Here is a 13,682-nt window from a genome sequence, read left to right on the forward strand (position 1 = left end):
TAAAGTTCAAAATCTCCTACTTACGAGCCAATTCTCGGTTATGGTTTTATTGTACAATGTGGCAAATTAAGTTATAAAATGATAATAAAACATGTCCATATTTGTGCCTGAACGTCCGCAAAATAAAAGTAACTTTTCATTCGTGATTCCTGCAAATCATTTTTTAACCGGATTACCAATAATTTTAAGATATTCTTAATAAATTAGCAATACTTATTTTTCTCAGCGTACGGTGTCAAAATAATATGGTAGGACGTTGAACCCTTGGCTAGCAATTAGGCAAACCGAGTTCCAAACTCACATCGGGTACCGATATGCACACCAATATAGAACAAGGTTTGAACAATAAATTTTTAAAAATGTATCTTCTAAAAGAGTGCTCTAAATTTTCAACCGTAAAGCCTCAATTTTAAAATATCAAATGACAATTGAAATATATATCAGATACGGAACGAAGTCTCCAATATAATACATTATTGTCTTACAGCAAAGTGACAGCGAATAGTGGCAATTTAAACATATCTCTTTGTGGTTAACGGTATTGATATCGATACATATAAAAACAGCAATAAATTCATTAATCCAACATTTACAGCGTCGCAACTAATAAAAAATAAGGCGTCGTACTCTTTGATAAATGCGCCTAATTTTATGATGGCCGTTGACCGGTATCGCCCACCGGCAAATCAATATGTTCCTAGTCGATTAGCGTGGGTGCAGAGGACCGTTGTGCGATATAAATCAACGTGATACTCAGATTATAAACGAAGATGGACCGCTTACAAGCTATAAAATTTAACAGAAGTCAATACTATTGGATGATCTATAAACTAAATACTAAAATCAATTGGAGCAGTCAGTGGCGCAGCAAGAAACTCCAAGCTCCGGAATAAGTTGGTAAGCCAAGCTCCAATCTTTGAAACCGATTGTCAAAAGAAATAAATGATTTTTTTACGTAAAAACGCATAAGTCTGAAAGGGTTCCATGATAAATCAACACATGGACAATTCAACACAACTTTAAAAAGTGATATAAAGTCATTAGAACGATGAAAAAAAAATTTACCTCACCTAACCTCACCTGACCTAACCTACTTAACCCAGCAAATAAGGTATTTTGTTTCATCACTTTCCATGACTATCCGGTTACCGTCTGAATGACCGTCTGAAGCCAGAGAGAATATGGAATCCACAATTGGGGTATATTATAAGGTTGAAGGTAGCGGGGAGTGGGGAAGGAGATAGATAGGAGATAGGGCAGAGAAACCATTTCGAAAGGGCCCGGGCAGTTCAGTTTTTTTATAGTGAATACCGCACTAGGAGTCAGAACTGCTTCGAACCGCCTAGTATTATTTAGGTGCCGGATAAATCATCACAATGATAATTCATCACATCTTTAAAAAGTTATATAAAGTCATGGAAAGTGATGAAATAAAAACTTTATTAACTGGGTTAAGTAGGTTACGTTAGGTTAAAAAAAAATTCATCGTTTCTAATGACTTTATATCACTTTTTAAAAGTGTGTTGAACTGTCACTGTGTTGAGTTATCATGGAACCATTCTAGATCAAATTACCAAATACAACCACGTTTTCTCGGATGCGAAGAATTTTTACTTTTCATAGAGCCAATTTAAAAATTGTACTAAAACTAAAAAAATATTTAGCAAAACATTTAATTTTTGGAGTAAACATAATTAATGGGAAAACTTATATAAATTAAAAATTACATAATATAAGGCAAAAGACGGACCTAGGCACCAAGACAGACCTAGGCACCAAGACGGACCTAGGCACCAAGACGAACCTAGGCACGAAGACGGACCTAGGCACCAAGACGGTCCTAGGCACCAAGACAGACCTAGGCACCAAGACAGACCTAGGCACCAAGATGGACCTAGGCACCAAGACGGTCCTAGGCACCAAAACGGACCTATGCATAGGTACAAGAAGCGAAGGATACAGATGATAAAATATACGATTTATCTCAATCTAACTAACGTGTACCCGGCGTTTCTCGGAGGTATGAATGGTTTGTAGTAAAGTTTTGACCATACGTAATAATTTTACCGTACATAAGTATTTGTTTCACTTTATCGTGCCATGCCTTTCTCGGGCGTCCCAAGCTTCTTCTACTATTCTCTTCCACGTTATACATTCTTCTGACACCTCTTTCTTCGTGACGTACGACGCCTCAGTTTGCCACAAATAATTTTTTGATTCGTGTCTTCTTCGACTATCTATACAATTAACTACTGTATATCACATTGTCACATTAGAAAAACTAAATTAATTCTACTCCGTATCTCATTTCTATGCAGAAATAATGCTAAGATCTTCCTCAGGCATCCCCGCCTTTTTCTACATTTCAAACTACTTTCTAAACACTCCTGGCACTAACAAAAACAAACTTTTATTTCAGTGAAATCGGTCCAGTAGTCGGTAGGTTGCCTGGGCTGAACGATGGTCGCTACGCCACTGTCAGAGTTTAGTCATTATTTACTGATTTTGTGTTTGCAGAAACATAATATTATTTCTGACAAGGCTTTCAAATATAATTGAGTAAGATCGGATTCCGAAAATCCTCATGAGTACATTTTTATCGTTATTTACCAAAGTAGTAATATAAATGTGGGAAACGAATTTTGTGTGATAATTGTTATATCAAAGTAAACAAGGACATAGTTTCATACGTATTGTCAAGGTTGTAATAATAAAGAATAGAAGGCCCTAAACATTGCAACAAAAAATTCTAAACAGATATTTTCAGAAAATCAAATCTACTAACGGGAGTCATTTTCTAGCTAATGTAAATGTTACCTTTTAAAAATGTCATTTGTTGGAAACACATGTCGCTCTTCTATGTTGAGAAATGATTTTATTTTAATAATACTGAGTGGAAAATAACCCAGAAATAATAAGACAGGTCGTTTTTACGACTCGGGTTTTCTGGGAGTCGGATCGCATTTGGAACGAGCTACCAATGCCCTTGAGGTGATTTTGCACAAAAACGGCGCTATACAAATAATCCAAATATTATTATTATTATTATAACATCTATTCCTTCATACAATCTGGGACTCGCTCTCAACAGGGCGGTGAAACAGTTACCTCGTCTTTAAACCGTACAGACAGGGGCGCTCTTGCAAAGTGTAACTTATTTATAATTTAATCAATTTTTTTTTTATTATTATTTTAATATACATCATATGGGTTACATTAATACATACATATTTTGCAAAATATAATATTAAGGTTCATATATGGTCATGTATACCTTATCAGAAAAATAATTAATTACTAAATTAATTATTTTTAAAGTTAGAAAAATTGGGAAAACCATCAGTCATATGGATGCATGTGTTCGATGTCAAAAATGTTAAGTAATAAACGTGACAAATCATATTAATATTGATTTCAAATAGGTAAAATCCATTAAGCCACAGTGAAACATGTTACTGTAAATTCACTCAAACATGTTACTGTAAAGTCTCAAACATTTAATTCGAAAGGGATGCAATTCATCACTTATTTTATATTTTTTAAAGGTAAAACTATGTTTTTAGAAGACAAGGTTTTTATGCAAAGCACAAAGGATACTAAATTATTATAATCAATAATTATTAGCCTGAAACACAAATATAAATTTTAAAAAATTCTGATTGCCGGTCAGGTGCACGGAACCGCTGTGCTACTTCAGCTTATTTTTAACCGCCAAATTATTTAATGAATCTATTAATGATGGTTGGATCGATTTAATCGAATAATAATCGATGAATGATCGTTTGATCGATTTAATCCAATAATAATCTCTTAATGATCGATTTAATCCAATAATAATCTGTTAATGATCGATTTAATCCAATAATAATCGATTAATGATCGTTTGATCGATTTAATCGAAGTATAATCGATTAATACTAATTTGATCGATTCAATCGATTAATGATCATTTGATCGATTAATGATATTTTGATCGATTTAATCTAATAATAATCGATTAATGATCGTTAGATCGATTAAATCGACTATTATTTCCCTAAATCATTTGATGTAAATTCATTTCCTTATAATAATAATAACATGGCATTTATATAGCGCAGTTTAGTGTCATTTCACTTCAAGTGTGCTTAACTACTTGTATTACAAACTTAAAATATGGTAATTCAGTATTAGTGGTTCTCAAAATTATTCCTACAGTGTGCCTTACCCAATGCAGATCTAATATTATAACACTACAAACTTTATACAAAGTGATGAGAAAACTTAGAATAACAATAACAGCAGGACAGGACAAAAGAAGAATATTAAAACTAAAACATAATATAAAACAGGAGGCAGTTTGTGCTCAGAAATGAGAATTTTCTGAGCAGACACTTTAAAAAGGTACAATAAGGAGACACCCGAAACCAAACAATTACCGGAAGTTTTAGAATATGGCTTATTATAAAATATTGGAAAGAAGTTAAAATTTATGAATGGTAAGATTTTTTAAATAATTTTGTTTTCAAAGCCCGTTTAAATTCAGCCAAATTCTGGAGATTAGTAAGAGCTGAGGGAAGTCTATTCCAGATGAGAGGGCCTGTTACACTAAAAGAACGATCATAGTAAACAGCTCGATTTGACCTAGAAAGTTCGATTAGACAATTTCTAACATCTAGATCTGCTGACCTTAGAGTAAGCTGTCTGTTGCTTAAGTTTTGTCGGATACATAGTTCCGATATATAGGCTAGCGCCATTCCTTGCAATTCTTTGAAGGTCATTAAGCAGATCTTAAACTCTATTCTTTCAGGGCATCGAAGCCAGTGAAGGCGATCCCTTGGAAACTAACAGATGTATTAAAATGGGTAACTGATAACTCTCTTTATTTCTGCATAGTAGTTGATTAGCAAAGCATCAAATCATTTAGTAAATAAAATAAACACGGCTTGTCTTATGTTCAAAATAAGTACTTCCTTTTATAGTCATAGCAAATTTATAACAGAATTAATTAAGAACCATACAAAACGTACGCCAGAAGTGGAGATAGAACAAGCGAAATCATCTTATAAGGAGAAGATTTTTCTAAGGCATTAATGAACTGTCTATTTATATTTTTACTTTATGAATAGGTTATTAATATTCTTCCGATTATTTATAAATAAATACATAAAAACGTCATTACACCGTTAACGTCACGTGGGAACCGCATCATGAATACGATTAAATGCGGGTCGGTGACACTTACGTATCTGACTTTTATTTTATTTATTATGGATAAAATATGTTTTTAATTACTTTTAAATTATTGATGAGTAAAGGGATGTTTCAGGAATTGCAAAAAAATGTGATAAATAACGATTGTTAATTTTTTATATTTTGAAAGTTAATTCGAATTGCGTTAGTGTTGAACTGGCGTTGGACATATTTCAGATTTTCGAAATATGGCAAAAATAAATACGCCAATTGAAAGTTATAGAAACGAAAGGGCACTAATTACAGGTTTAATATCTCATTTTACAGATTTTAGGATTATTTTACTGAAAACAAAACATTATCAAAAAAAAATGATAATTTTAAATTAGTGAACTATATCCTGAAACTTCATCTTCAGTAATGTGATCGAAAATAATAATGTATCTATTATGACGAGGTTTCCCTCAGGTACGGTGTCTCCTTTGGGATATTTGTAGGAAAACGAGGTCTATGCTAGGGTATTGAAGAGACCCATGCTGTACTGCAAGAGAAGAAAAAAAGTCGTTCCAAAGTAATCCACAGCCAACAAAAGAATAAGTTGGAAATACAGAATAAGATACTGGACAGGGGAGGTAGGTACCTCCCCTGTCTTTTATGACCTGTTTTGATAGGGAGGTAACGTAGCCTCCCGGCTCTAATCTTCGTAAGCATGTAACGCGTGCATAAATCGATGACAGAACGGCTAATGTCATGTTTACACCTGTCACTTTGTTCCGCACGTTACCACTCCGGCGACGGGTTGTGACGTCACTGACGCCTCCGCTTCCTTTGCTTATCCTGTCTCCTTTTATGGCGGTGCGGGCTCCTAGCCGCTGGGAGGCAGCTCCGAGCAGTCTAGTCCGGCCCACGCCGGGCACGTAATTGCCAATTGCCGACAGAGACAAAGGCTTTTACGGTATACAAATAAAAGCCTGAACGCAACACAGCAGAGCGAACCGTTCACGTGGAAAAACGAAGAGAAATAACGTACATGAATGCCATCAAATAAGAACTGCGTACGATGACGCATAACTAAAAGACAATTCAATTCACGTGAAAGCAAATATCATGGAACACGTAGACAGAGGAGCAAACCGTTCACGTGGAAAAGGGAAAAGAGATAACGTAGGTGTAATTCATATTTATACGAAGATAGGTACTAGCACAAGATGAGAATTGAATACGATGACGCATAAATCAAAAGCAATTAAATTCACGGGAAAACAATACGACAAAACGTAGACTTATAACGTAGAATTATAAGATAGAAGACAGCGCACATATGTAAGCGGTTTAATATAATATTCCTGAATTGATGGTAAAATTTTAATCAGGCAATTCACCTTAAAAAGAATGCTTTGTGAGTAATACAATTAAACGGAGGTTATATTCTCCCGCCAAGTACAAAACGTGACGAAAAGCGTTAAACATGAATTACAAATCGCAAATCAAAAGCTGCACAGACTTGAAAATAAGTGAAGTTCAATTGAGACGATACTAGGTCCAAACTAAAATAAGTGTAGTTCAATTGAGGTTTACTGTAACGATACTAGGTACAAACTAAAATAAGTGTAGTTCAATTGAGGTTTACTGTTACGATACTAGGTCCAAACTAATATAAGTGTAGTTCAATTAAGGTTTATTGTTAGGAAACTAGGTACAAACTAAAATAAGTGTAGTTCAATTGAGGTTTACTCTTACGAAACTAGTTCTAAACTAAAAATAATTTTATTTTAATGTTTTTGAGAGATCTATTAAGTATTTTCAGGTGCATCTTTTATCGTAGCATTTATTTAGCTATGTTCTGTTCAGAATTAGACGTTATAAAGGTTTCCTGTATTACAAACATGCATTTCAACTAACTACCCTGATGATGGACCCATTGACGTTGTCGGAAACGTTGGCTAAAGAAGGAAGAAAAGCAACAAGGCATAACACGCCAAAAATAAATCACGATAATACTTTTAAACGTGAAAATCTCAAATCATATCAGATATTCTCGGGTTACGAATAACCTGACAATATTTGAAAATCTCGTACTACCACCATAGTAAGCGGAAAATATTGCTTGTGTGGTAATTATGGAGGACTTAGCCAGCCAAAGAATTGAACGTGCGACGCCTGGGTGGGACCCAAACGCAATGTCAACTCGGCCACCGACCGGTCATAATGAATTGCTCTTGTTTGTAATTCATGTTTGAACATATATTTGTAGTGACATTTCCATGGTCTCGAAAAACCTATAGCAATAAGTTACAACCATAGCGTAATTTTTATTTATGGCCTTTGTCAAAGAGTACTCGTATATCGGTGTGTTAATATTTTTGGGTGCCTGAATAAAAAGATCCCGGTTTAAAATTATTTTTTAAATATTTTCAATTCAATGAGTACGTTATTGTGAATCTATCTATATCTATACTATCTCCTTCACAAGAATCGTTTGAAATGCAAAAACGCAAACTGAAAACCCTCAAAGGAAGCACTATCATTCGAATCTGTTGAAAATGAATTTGTAAAATAAGATGTTTTAAGAATAGAAAAAGACCAACAGATCGGAAATGATCGCGGTGCAGTCGACCGAACCTATCTAATTACTTCTTTTCATCTTATCATGTATACAAACATTTATTAAACTCCTTTGTACAGCTTAACTATAATAATGTATGTGCGTGTAAAAAAGCTTTCACGGCTCGAATAAATTAAATACCTATGAGATCCGCAAAGAATGCAAGGTTGATGTAAGCGTAATGAGTAAGATTAAGAAAGGAACGCTTAGATGATTTGTGCATGTAGAGCGAATGAGCGCAGAAAGGAGTGTAAGGAAGATATATTACGCTAACGGTAGCAGAATTCGGGGAAGCCCGGGGAAACCCATTCGGGCCATGTAAAGATACAGAATAATAAAAGGGTTTTTATGAGACGATGTATGAATGTGAATGAAGCAAGGAGTGTGTGCCAAGACCGAGTTGTTTTGTGATCCGTCCTGTCTGCTTACCCCTGTGAGGAAACGGCGTGATGATTACTCAGTTAGTTAATTACTTTAGGTTCGAAATACGATCGAGTCAATGCAATCGTAACTAAAATATAAAATGAATATAAATTTCTATTTGAAACAAGTAAAACACGCAACCAAAGTGACGTCAACAAACGTAGTATTTTATCGAAATCTTTTCACATTACTAAGTCAGTGATATCGAAGTGTACCAGCCAAGAGTACTCTCCTTAAGGAAAATTGTTACTTATATAATTATATATAGAACTGCAAAGGTCCCAGAACAGTCAGAACGTGAAAATTTAATAAAGATATAACAACATAGATTTCAATTTTTAGAAGTTAATGGTAGAAGATGTTTGGGACGCCCGAGAAAGACATGGCACGATTAAGTGAATCAAATACTTGATTTTTTACGATTTTTTTAGTGAAAAAGTAACATTAACACGATATTAACACAATAACATAAAACGTTCAACACGCTCTTCTGTCCTGTTCAGGGTGGATCAATGTAAAACGAACTTTAAGCAGAATTCTTGCGTGAACAGACTCTGCAATAATTACAATAGCGTATTATCCAAGGTGGATATTTTCAGTTGCATACTTACCAAATACAAGAGGTCCACAAAAGAATATTTCTCTGATGGTTTGTGAAAAATGTTATGTCTCTATTGTTTATATTTATATTTCTATTATGATTTGATTTATATTTACAACCTCTCTCGATGGCTATAAATGTATTGATAAATGTTTTGTTTTGTTTTGTAAATTTTTCGTGTTATATAATCTTTTGTTTTGTATAAATTTTTTAATTCATATTCCTTTCTTACAAATTTAATTTACTTATTCCTTATTATGCTGTCTCAGTAAAGGTAAAGTCACAAGGAGAAAATCCATAATTGGTTTTATTTTGGCTATATAATACTTATGTACAAACTGAAATAAATGTAAACTGTCGATTTCACAAAAATTAAAAAATAAATTATTTTTTAAAACATTTTTTGGTAATGTGGGCCTCATATTATGAATGTAAATAAAGAAAGGAGTGTGTGCCGAGACAGAGTTGTGTGGCTAGGAAATCCTTATTAAATTAATAGTTTCAATAAGAAATAAAATTGAAAAGATGAAAAATATGATTCAACTGTTACGAATAAAATTCGCACGAATGTCGCAAACTTATTCAAGTAATTATGGGTGGTAACGTATTGCATACAACACACAAGTAGGGGAGTTAATGATGTCTGGAAAAAACTTGAGTTATTCTCCAAGGTTCAAAAATAAATATACGACATTTTGTACAAATAACAACTCGGCGATGCATTTTCTTTAAATTTAAATACGCATTTTTTACCCTAATAAAATACCCATTCCACTTTTCCGATTGGCACTGCCTACAAAATTCGCGGAACCTCAACTAATTCAATAACACTGATTCAAAATATTCACATATATAAAAAGGGAGTGTTTTCTTTATGTGTGATAATGTTACGTCGAGTAAGTGAATGTATTGAGCTTATTGATTGCCCCGTTGTTTTCAATTGGACTTGTTTGGTAAAGACAAGTCGGCAAGGACAGCCTCGATGACGCAAGCTCAGTAGGCGTGTCCTCCTCTCAGCCAGGGGGAGAAGTGGCAGGTGGAGGGGGGAGGGGGAGGTACCAAGCCTTCAGTACTGCCGCGGCCATCGTCCACGAAGGTTGTGTTGACGGCTTTCGTTCCAATAATTACGTAAATAAAAAGTGAAAAAAAAGAAAATTCATCTAGAAACGTGTGACAGATCGCCTTCAAAATTAAACACAGCTTTTGAAACGTTAAAGAAACAAGTGAAGTGAAGGCATTTTAAGCAAAAAGAATATGAAAATGCAGAAAAACAATGGAAACAGATTTTCATGCAGCAGAGCGGGAAATCAAAGAAAACTGGCAAAAGTTTTAGAAATTTATAAAATAAAACGTTGATAAGAAAGCTGAGAAAATATAAGAGTGAAATATATAAATGGTGAAAGGAAATTGTGTTCTTCGCACTGAGAAATTAGAACGAAAACTGACAGATGGCCCAAGCAGCGCGCAGCCGGCCGGCGCATATGGAAACAAAACAACGAGAAAACAGTTGAAAATGTGAAAATTTCAAATAAAAAATGGCGGCATTCTTTTTTTGCAACGTAAAGCAAATCGTACGTGAAGAAAAATATGAAGTTCTTTGGATGAAAACGCATTGGCGCCAAGAAGTCTGTACAGGTGGGTGTATTGTAATTTTAATTCGCGTTGAATAAAAGCATTTCTCAATCGTTAATTCTTTTGAATCTTCGGCTTGATCTGGCGTAGGTGATAACGACGAGGAATAATAACTTCTTGGTCAGATTAATGGCCCGAGAGTAATTAATAAATAGCCGACGGGACAGGGTATGCTAATTGGGTTGAGTAAGTTTTGTTAACTAGCGCCAAGAGTCTACATATTATTATAATGAATTTCATTTTTAATTCGTGTTTGATTTAGAAATTAATCTTTGTTATTTTAATTATCAACAGATGGCAGATGATGTCAAGCAAATTGATGACAAGGAGCAGATACGCAGTGGCGGCTAAAATTTCACTATAGAAGACAATCAACAAAGGTAATATATATGTTTAAATAATAATGGACAGGAAAAATACATAATATGGACATTTTTTAGTATTTGGAAAATGCACATGGAGCATAAAAGTAACAGGACATATGTAAAAACGTAAGTAACTTATAACATGTAAAATGCACAGAAATTGATGGAACAATTATAGGAAATGCCATTTACTAAACAAATTTAAAGCGATTGTATGCAATTATATTGATTTGTTTTTGGGGTATTATGCCGTGTTGCGCTACCTACTTCTATAGCCAACGTTTCGGACAGCATTGCAGTGTCCATCATCTTAAATCATACCCGATTGTATGCAATGTTTCAACTTCAAATGGTTGGTAATCTTTCAGCGGGGCGGTACTGAAATTATCTTCAATTGAGGACTTTTTAGGGATGTCGCTGAATTTTCCAAATCGAATTTTAATGAAATTTTTGAATTTTGAAAATTCCTTCTTTCTTGAACTATCTTCTGAAATTTGAAAATTCCTTCTTTCTTGAACTATCTTCTGAAATTTGAGAATTCCTTCTTTCTTGAACTATCTTCAGAAATTTGAGAATTCCTTCTTTCTTGAACTATCTTCTGAAATTTGAGAATTCCTTCATTCTTGAACTATCTTCTGAAATTTGAAAATTCCTTCTTTCTTGAACTATCTTCTGAAATTTGAACCTCATAAATAAAATAATCAATTATTTTGTCATTCACTCACTCGGTACAAGATTTATTTTACAACAAGGGACGCAACCAATAGGAAAACAAAAAATATATTTTATTGCTTTGTTAACTTTGTTGATAAAATATTTCCAAATATTACATTTCTTACTTGAAAAAAACATTATGATAGATCATCTGGCAACATCAAAATTCTATATACATAGGTGGTATAAGTACCAATACATTCAAGGAAATTTCTTAAAGAAACATGTTTGTGTGGAGAAGTAGTTGTAACAGGTAGAAAAAACAATTACATATTCATTTATTTCAAGCAGTCGGTTAGACAGAATTGTTATACTAATTACTCTTAAATGGTAAAAATAAAATCGGTGACAAACTTAAAGAGTAACTTGTGTTACAATGTACGGGAATCGAAATCGTTACTTCCATAAAAACAATAACAGATCTAGTATTAAACTAACCAATCACCACGCCGCACAGTGGGCTGAAAATCGCCTTTCATAGACATAGAGACTTGAATTTTCAAGGGTATTTTTTTGGCTAGAAATGGATTCTGCTGATCATTACTATGCTATAAAATTTCGTACGAAGCAATTGCGTGTAAAAATGAAGGAGTTATCATATTTTTAAGAAAAATTTGTCACTGACATTAAAAAAGAGGCTATCTCTGGAATCACAAGGTTGGCCATTCTATCTTTACACACAGATATACTTCTATTTAGTTGTATTTTTTGACATACTTCGTATTGTGGCGCAACATGCGATTTTTTTTTTAAATTCTCAAAGTTGAAAAAAACACTTTTGAATGTTAATGAATCATTTTAATGCTAAAATGCTTTACATACGAGTATGCTTTGTCTAGTTTACAATATTTTATTTACACTGCAAGCCAAAACACTGTGCACAGTGGGCTTTGCTCTGCCGTTTCTAAGCAGGGTAGGTGAGATAAGCAGGGACTAAAAGGGATGGACCGTCAAACAACACTACTTGCTTCTTTCATGCATACACAACACCTAAAATTAATTTCATCATGTCATTCTCTGGCTTTGCCGAGATCTCTACTTGTCTAAACCATCTAAGCATCCATTTCTTAGCCTTATTCATCATGAAAACACTAGACTTGTATTATTTCCGTAACTACACGTTGTTAACACGGTCATACATAGTTTTACCACACACACTCTCTCCATGGTTGAGTTCTTACGAGCTTACCTACGATCCGGTGGTCACTGGTTCAAATCTGACGTGCGCAAGTAAATTTTATTTGATTAATTTGTGTTATGTCACAATTTAATAATTAAAAAATAATATGACATATATTTGTGACATTTTTCAGAGTGTTAGATACTTTCAGTATCGCCCTATTGAAATACCACCATTCAGAAGCTAAACGTTGCTTAAAATTACTTTAGCCGTGTTTGGTGACCATATCCGAATAGCCAGGTACGTCCTTCCCGTCTGTACTAACACCAGCCTCACATTACACCCAGATTGGGGATGCCATAGTCTCACTGGCTCCAGACGAACAGTCTGGATTCACATAAAAAGGAGTATCATTTCTGCAGCATTCAGTCTACTTTGATTCTTCCTCTGTCATTTGCTTGACTTTGATAACTACGATATAAATAATGATGGTGTTTTCAATATTAGCCCTCTGGCACGTGAAAGTTCAGCAGCTAATGTCTAAAAGTTTATGGAAAGGTTCTAAATTCAAGGGGTTCGTGATTATAAACCGAAAGTCAATTCTTAAAACAAATTTATGCGTTAAGTTATATGATTTTCACACGTTTCAAATCCCAAAACAAGACTGTAATCATTTGAATGATTTTAAATTATGGAAATAATAGTTGATGCCGTAAATCGAACCTCCTATCCGTTTACCATAGCGGAGCAGTTTGGCTGGGGTATCGGCCATGGGTACCGAACTATGTATTGTGAATTGTAAGCACAAGGATCGTGACTTATAAATTAAGGTGATTCATATCTGAATTACAAACAATATCGCCCGTAATTCGTGCGCATGCGCCAACTTTTATTTTCAGGAGGCCCCGTGGACCTAAACTTTTTTCTTTATTCAATGAGCTTTCTTTACGTGCTTTGTTTACTGAACTTTAAAAAATAAATTCAGGTACCTACCTACATTTTTAAAGTCCTTTATAAGAGATTCCATGAAATAAACCTAATTAGTTTGGC

At 34.1% G+C, this 13,682-nt stretch overlaps 1 protein-coding gene and 1 long non-coding RNA gene across 6 annotated transcripts in view; one reads left to right on the top strand and one right to left on the bottom strand.

The window, feature by feature from the left end:
• Window positions 1-13,682, bottom strand: part of bs (serum response factor blistered) — a 284,696-nt gene that overhangs the window by 153,630 nt on the left and 117,384 nt on the right. The window lies entirely within an intron of this gene.
• LOC149419778 (uncharacterized) overlaps window positions 9,889-13,682 on the top strand; it is a 62,920-nt gene continuing 59,126 nt past the window's right edge. The window contains exons 1-2 of the long non-coding RNA XR_016302762.1: window positions 9,889-10,436; window positions 10,728-10,813. This is a non-coding gene — a long non-coding RNA (uncharacterized LOC149419778). The remainder of the gene's footprint in view (window positions 10,437-10,727; window positions 10,814-13,682) is intronic.

Source organism: Hesperophylax consimilis, chromosome 11, assembly GCF_061612785.1.
Source record: "Hesperophylax consimilis isolate HC1 chromosome 11, BYU_Hcon_1.0, whole genome shotgun sequence".
Lineage (NCBI taxonomy): Eukaryota > Metazoa > Arthropoda > Insecta > Trichoptera > Limnephilidae > Hesperophylax > Hesperophylax consimilis.